Source organism: Olea europaea, unplaced genomic scaffold (genome assembly GCF_002742605.1).
Source record: "Olea europaea var. sylvestris unplaced genomic scaffold, O_europaea_v1 scaffold1558, whole genome shotgun sequence".
Classification (NCBI taxonomy): domain Eukaryota; kingdom Viridiplantae; phylum Streptophyta; class Magnoliopsida; order Lamiales; family Oleaceae; genus Olea; species Olea europaea.
In genome coordinates, this window is record NW_019233181.1 from 75,256 (window position 1) to 83,288 (window position 8,033).

Genomic DNA, 8,033 nt, shown 5'->3' on the forward strand with positions numbered 1-8,033 from the left:
TTCAAAGCTTGTCAAAAGACTTCAGATGCGTCACACATTACCAAACTGTTTTTCAGGGAGATTGTTAGATTGCATGGAGTTCCCAAGTCTATCACATCAGATGGGGACACAAAAGTTTTAGGGCACTTTTAGATTACCTTATGGAAGTTGTTTGGAACCAATTTGAATCGAAGCAGCACTACCCATCCTCAAAATTGATGGACCGATCGAGGTTACTAACCGTACTCTTGTAAACATGGTTCGAAGTGTTTGTGGAGATAAACCTAAATAGTGGGATCTTGCACTACCTCAAGTGGAGTTCGCGTACAACAATGCAATTCATACTACTACAGGCAAGTCTCCGTTTACCATTTTGTATACAGAGGTGCCTTACCATGTGGTGGATTTGGTGAAATTGCCTAAAGGTGATAATAAAAGTGTTGCTGCTGAACATCTGGCAAATGAAGTGATAGCAGTTCATGATGAGGTAAAACAGAAGTTAGAGAGAACTAATCCAAAGTATAAGGCAGCAACAGATTCACATAGACAGGAAAAACAATTTCAGGAAGGGGACTCGGTGTTGGTTTTTTTGAGAAAAGAGAGTTTTCCTACTGGTACTTACAATAGGCTAAAACCAAGAAAGTATAGGCCTTTCAAAGTACTAAAACAGATTAACAACAATGCCTATATTATTAATTTGCCAGAGTCTATGGGTATTTCTCGTACATTCAATGTGGCAGATTTGTATGAGTTCCATAATGATGATAAGCCTTTGTATCCAGATTATAACTCGGGGTCGAGTTCTTCGGAGGTGGAAGGGACTGATGTAGGATATAAGTGGTATATTGAAAAAAAAGTATTAGTAGAAATAAATCATCTTGATTTCAGATCGGTCCAATAAGACCATTTTGGAAGGAGAATAACGAGGGGAACAATACTCACCGCTGTGGTGTGATGTACGTTGAATTTTGGCCATTCGAGTTCATTTAGGCCTCGAAAACTGATTTTTAATGTTTTAGCGCTATTTTTGTCAATTCGTTTATTTTAGTTTTTTTTTATTTTTTATTATTATTATTTTTTAACACTTACAATTCTAGTTTGATTAAACATATTTTTAATTACTTTTAGTTGTTCTCAATTACATTTCCATGTAAACTCTTATAAATAAGGGCTTAACTCGTTTTTTATTATCTTTTTATTAATATATTCGTGAGTTTATTTTCCTTATTATTTGATGGATTTCAAATCGCTTGTTCTTAAGGTTTTCGCTTGATTTCCTTTCTTTCGTTGCGTCAATAGGTCAGCTCTACCTATGATAGGTCAGCTCGACCCATAACAAATCAACTCTATCCATCCAAAAATATCATCATTGTAATCCTGAACAAGATTCTTTTAAGAGATGTCGGCACCACCTGGACGACCACTCCCAAAGCGACAAGTGGCACCCATGATTTCAACATTTCATTTTCAGCCAATCAAAATTGAAAAATTAGCAATTATTACCCAAATGCCATGTAATCATGACCTGTGCCACACTTACGACCAACACCATGATGGCCTATTAGGCTGAGCTCAACGACCAATCAACCTTAAGTTTAGGTGGTGTTACGAACTTCTACATTGACACCGTTGTTGATATGACATCGAATGACCAAGTTGCTCGATTTAGAGGCCTATAAATAGGGGAAATGGTCTCCAACAAAGGGCTGAACTCAATGTATTCTCTCCAATATATTCCAGACTTAAACCAATGAATTTATCCTTTAAGTTTTCTAAATTTTAGTAATCACTTTGCTAAATTTGTCATGTCATTTTTGGTCATCAATAGTTTGGCGCTAGGAGGGCCTCGTGACAAATAGCTTGCATCTCCCAAAAAATTTCCAAAGAATCATAAACCATCACATTTAAACAAAGTCATGAGCGAAGCTCAATTTCCAAGAAACCATTCTTGCACTAATCTCAATGATACAAATTTTCCTAAAAATTTCCAAGGTGAGAATAATTTAACAGATGTTAGGCACTCCCAACTTACAACCATGAGAGAGGCCGTCGAGTGCATTATGGATGTTGTGCAAAGAAAATTGCTCCAGTCCCAGTGGAGAAAACCCGAGGTACAATCCACAATATGGAAAAATAAATGGGTGACCTACTATTTGAAAGAGTCCACCTCGAGAAGAATGAACTTCCTGAAGATTTGGGAACTTTTTGGTAGGCTGGAGAGTGAATTGCCCAAATGGTCACTGATCTTTGTAAAAGGTTTTCAACGGGTCACCGAACTTTAAAAATCACCTAAATGGTCACTGAACTTTGCAAAAGATTTCCCATAAGTCACTGAACTTTGTAAAAGTTTTCCCAGAAGTCACCGAACGTTAAAAATCACCTAAATGGTAGCTGAACTTTGTAAAAGTTTCCAAGAAGTCAATGAAGTTTCCAACTTAGAGCCACCATTTATGGACCATCAAAATCCACCCTCTGGCCACCTTGGCCATCGGACCGACATACCACCTTGAAGCCTCCTTTCGCTCTTCGTAACCCATCCAAGCTCCAGTCATAACACCAACCGATGTGGCCAGAAATCCAAGCCAAAATGGGTAGCTTGGAACAACAAAAAATTAAGATTCCGGCCATTTTTTGTTCTTGGTAAACGTATTTTGGCTTGAATTTTTGACCAAATTGGTTGGTGTTATGATCAAAACTTGGGTGTGTTATAAAGAGAAAAACGAGGGCTTTAAGGTTGTATGTCGATCCAGCGGCCAAGGTGGCCGGAGGGTGGTGTTTTGGTGGTCGGTGACTCGTTCACTTCCAACCATTTTTGTACTTGATCACCCATTTTGGCTTGAATTTTTGGCCAAATCGGTTAGCGTTATGGCCAAGACTTGGGTGGGTTGTGAAGAGAAAAGTGAGGGCTTCAAGGTGGTATGTTGGTTCGACGGCCAAGGTGGCTGGAGGGTGGATTTTGGTGGTCCATAAGTTGTGGTTCTAAGGTGGTTTAGGGGTTGGAAAGTTCAGTGACTTCTGGGAAATTTTTTGCAAAGTTCAGTGACCATTTTAGTGATTTTTAAAGTTCAGTAACTTCTGAAAAACCTTTTGTAAAGTTCAGTGACCATTTACGTAATTTTTAAAGTTCGGTGACTATTTGGACAATTCACTCTAGGCTAGAAGATCAACGTTCACTTTCCTTCAAGAAGTGAACAACCAAGCCTCATTCACAATAATCCCGCTAAAAAAGGGACGATGAGCATGAGCTAAGCCACCTAAGGAAGCGAATTACTGATTTGGAAGATTGGTACAGAGGAGTGAACAAGGGGGGGAGGGGGGAGGGGGGAAGAGATCACATTAGTTACCTCGACAAATATATATCGATGATAGAGCAGTAAGGATTTATTTAGGGTGTCAATTTGACGCGCCGCTCGGCTTGGAAAGATCTCTAGTCGACCTGGCTCAAGGCTCGAATCAAACCCCATTTTAGGGCCATGGCCTGAGCTTGAGCTAGCTTGTGTGCTCGATGAGCCACAAGGGCTGACTTGTGTCACTGGCTATGTTCGCCCCGTGATGAGCTATAGGCAGCTACACAGCTGCATGCACAGGTAGTTGTGTAGCAGCTTGAAATTGTCTGCAACAAGTTAATTTAATCAATGATCATTGAACTTTGTTATAAGTTACTACTTGTTCACTTAAATTTAAAATATAACTCTTTACTCATTGAATTTTGCTATAAGCTACTACTTACTTATTGAAATTTAAAAGGTTACTTATTGCTTACCCAAATTTAAACAAGGTTACCTATTAATCACTCATATTATTTCCATGAGTGTTACTTACTGCAAAGTTTAATGATCAACGAGTAATTTTATTCAAATCTTGATGAGCAATGAATAATCTTTTAAATTTCAATGAGTAAATAGTAACCTATAGCAAAGTTCAGTGAGTAACGAGTAACTTTTTAAAAATCGATGAGCAGGTAGTAACTTATAATAAAGTTTGGTGATCATTCATTAAATTACACCTGCAACAAGCCAGTCTCATTATAATTGCCGTTATAATGAGATCATTCGTATCAATTCAATAATAAAGAAAATAAAAAAAGCCACATTAGATGCAAGAATAAATTAAAGAAATGATCTTGCTACATGTACATCAAAGTATACATAATGCCACATGTCATTCTATTATTTGTCAGTTTAAAGTACAGTCAATTTTTTCATCCAATCTTTTCCTCCACATCATTTTTTGTAATTCCTTATGAATTATTATAACTAAAGAGATAATTCAAGAGGCTCATAAGGATCAACATAAAGAAAATTGAGCCAACTTAATATTTTGGTATTATCGCAACAAAAGATGAGCTTTTGAATTATTATTTTTTTATTCTTTCATACATTCAAATAAGATTGAATCAGACATGAAGAAGTTTCAAACTTTCTAATACATATCCGTTGCAACTAGTATTTGTGTATTTTTGCTTGAGCTGTATGAGATGGACGTCTCATATATGGTTCTGAGAAGGGGAATTTCATCTACCTCAATAAGTCTATGATTGGTTCTAAGAATGTCTCGAGATTCTTGTAATTGTGAATGATACAACTGGTGAATGCATTCCTCCTATCTGAATATATTTTATTGTTTCGGGGAAATTACACTTATTTTTTAGTACAAGTAGCTACGTGTTACTATGACTTTCTCCTATTGTCTGTAGAGGTGAGCATTTTTTCTTGGAACCTGTTAGAACTAGTTAATTCTACTCCGATTCAGCTAAGAACCAGCAATTCGATTTTGGGACATGTGACTGAAAATCAGCCCGTTCTGGTCTGATTTTCGATTCTAGTATGAGGGCCGAATCTTCTCACAAGTGTTATTTTTTTTTTTTTGGGTAAAATATGAAAATCTCAATCTTTTATTATTTTTATCAAACCTAAAATTGGTAATCTTCTCTTCAATTTCTTGGATTCTTTCCTTACCTCTTTTAGTATTTTGATTGACTGATTATTTCCTTCTCAAGCCAAATTACAATATTCAATATTGGGTAAATATACACCCAAATAACTTTATGAATACCATATAATTTCAATCCCAAGATGTAAAGTGCAAACCATGGAAGAAAAAAATATTAATAAAAATCCTGCGGCTCAATCTTTAGAAAAAATCAATTTTGATGATATAAGATTTTCATCTACTAATAAGCTTTTAGAAATTGATGGTTTCTGCATTTATTCCTGTGAAGAGATGCTATGATTTTTATATGTTGCTTACATTAACGTGTATCATTAATTCCTGTAATGTTTGGAGGTTTTGGCATTTCCAATCAGTTTGGCATGCTGCTTTTTAATTGATAGGATGGAAAATTTTTACAATGTACAAAATGATTAAAAATAAAATATATTGTGTTGACAGCATCTTTTGAATTTTTTATTAGTGAACATTTTGTTTTGATATTTTTAATGTAAAGAACTGGACGAGATCGTATCTGAACCGGTTCTTTTGGTTCCATAGGTAGATATTGAACTAATGGTTCTATTCTAAAATTTCCATTAGTACTTAGTTTTGTTTGGTTCCATTCATAACCAAACTGAATGAGACCACACTAACTCCTAATCATGTGACCATTACAGAGGCTTTTACCTGTGTTCAATACAGGATGATGGAAGCTAACTTTTGTTGGTTAATTCGATGAGTTCATCAGTGGTCCTCAAGTATGAAGGTCCTAATGATGATCTTACATATTTTTTGTGGATATCTTCCTGGTGTATTAAAAAAACCTCGCGAATTGACTTTGGTTATAGGTCTGGTTCTGGGGGTATTAATCTAATAGTTATCAAAATTAATTTAGATCTCTCACAAAGCTGAGATCCTGGGTTTGAATTTTTAAGGACATGATAGAAAGCCTTGAGGGTAAAAGTGTAATGCTCTTCCAAAAGTTGTCATATATAAGATATAATAATTTGGACATAGAGGTTGGACCATTACAAAATCACTATTTTTTACCCTTTACACATAAGTATACACCCTAAGCTACAATGAAAAATGCAACAAACTATGCACGCGTTTGAAATATGCATAGCATCCAAAATGCCTCATACGATAGAGGATTATGACCTAGAACTACTAAACACACGAAACTCTCACAATGCTATAAAACTATCTATTTTTAATTCAAGAAAGCATAAATAAGCAAAAGGTTAAAGAATTTTTTTGCTCCAAATAAGCGGTTGTATAAAGTCGTTAACTTGACTTTGTTGTTTTAGTTACTCATGGTGGTTCGAAGTGAGTTTTGGCCTAAAAATGGCCGCAATTGTAGGTTTTGCATGTTTCCTTCTTAGACCTCCAAACTTGAGATTAGCATCCTTATCTTTCATTGCTCCAATAAGTCCACTAGCTCCCTTTTTGTACTGGTGACTCTCCACATCTTCATGATAAATTGCATGTCTTGCATTCCTAGAGGTCATCCAATCGCTTGGATGAGGTGTACATGCTAAATGTTTGTTGTTCATCCTCCACAAGATCAACTCACCTATTTCTTTGCGAGATTTTCAATTTTGAACATTTTTGTCCCTTTAGATATTTTAAATGCCCTACATGCCCTTCATTAAATGAGATCTGACTATATAAAAAATTGAACAAAAAAATGGAAAAATGTCACATCAAAATAAGTGAACTGTAAAATTTAACAAAAAAATAAAAAAAATGAGGAGGTCAAACGAAAATCAAAAACAAAAACAAAAAATGAACTAAATGTATTATTCAAACACTCAGCACTCACTCCCTCATAGCCTTCTTTTCTGCTCTCTTCAGAAAATTTCCTACTTTCTCTGATTCGTTAACCATGTCAGACGAGGCGCATAACTTCGAGTCAAAGGCCGATACCGATGCCTCCAAAACTTTCCCTCAGCAGGCTGGTACCATCCGTAAGAATGGTTACATTGTTATCAAAGGACGCCATTGAAAGGTTGTTGAAGTTTCAACCTCCAAGACTGGAAAGCATGGTTATGCTAAATGTCACTTCGTTGCCATTGGCATCTTCACTGCAAAGAGGCTTGAGGATATCGTCCCTTCTTCCAACAATTGCGATGTTCCTCATGTTAATTACATTGATTATCAGCTTATAGACATCTCTAAGGATGGATTTGTGACCTTGCTAAATGAAAATGGGAGCACTAAGGATGATTTAGGCTTCCAACTGATGAAAATCTATTGAAGCAGATCAAGGATGGATTTGTTGAGGGGAAAACTGATAAATTTAATGATGCTCATTTCTAGAAGAATCTAGAAATACTTGCCTACAATATCCTAGAATTCCTTGGTAAGCAAGTATAATAAAAAATTAGAATTGTCTAGATTTCACTAGAGTAACTTGGACACCAAAAAATCTTGTATAGATTGTAGACACTTGTAGAATTCTCTAGAAGATGTGATAAGAGTCTATAAATAGGGCATGATCCCTCATTTGTTTGCAAGAAAAAAAGAAGCTAGACAAAGCTCAAGCTATTGTAAGCCATCATCATTCTAATAAAATTCCTTTGTCCTACCTACTTTGTCCACCAAATTACTTTCTACCAAAATCTTCTAAACTATTAACTTTCAATAAAAAGCCAACTATTTTTTACCTCCAAAATTATTCCATACAAAACATCCTCAATCATCCTATCTCATCACTACAACAACACAAAAACTATCAGTGGTACCAGAGCCAGGTTCGATTGATATTGGGCGTACGCATATATGATGGCAGACGCTTTCCGCTCATCAATTACTATCCCAACATTTAATGGGGATAACTATGATTTTTGGTCTATCAAAATGAAGACCTACTTTTGTGCTCAAAATTTATGAGATGTCGTCAACGATGGGTATACTAACCCAGATGACATTTCCACTTTAACTTCCGCACAAAAGAAGGAACTTAAGGAGAATCAACAAAAAGATTCTCTAGCATTACTTTCTCTACAAATGAGCTTGACGGATACATATTTTCCAAGAATTATGGGAGCCAAAACAGCGAAAGAAGCATGGGATAAGTTGAAGGAGGAGTTCTACGGCAGTAACAAGGTAGGTACTTG

General features: G+C 35.9%; 1 pseudogene; it reads left to right on the forward strand.

Moving 5' to 3' along the window:
• Positions 1–6,725: 6,725 nt before the first annotated feature.
• The window catches only part of LOC111376731, a 5,406-nt pseudogene continuing 4,098 nt past the window's right edge, over positions 6,726–8,033 (forward strand).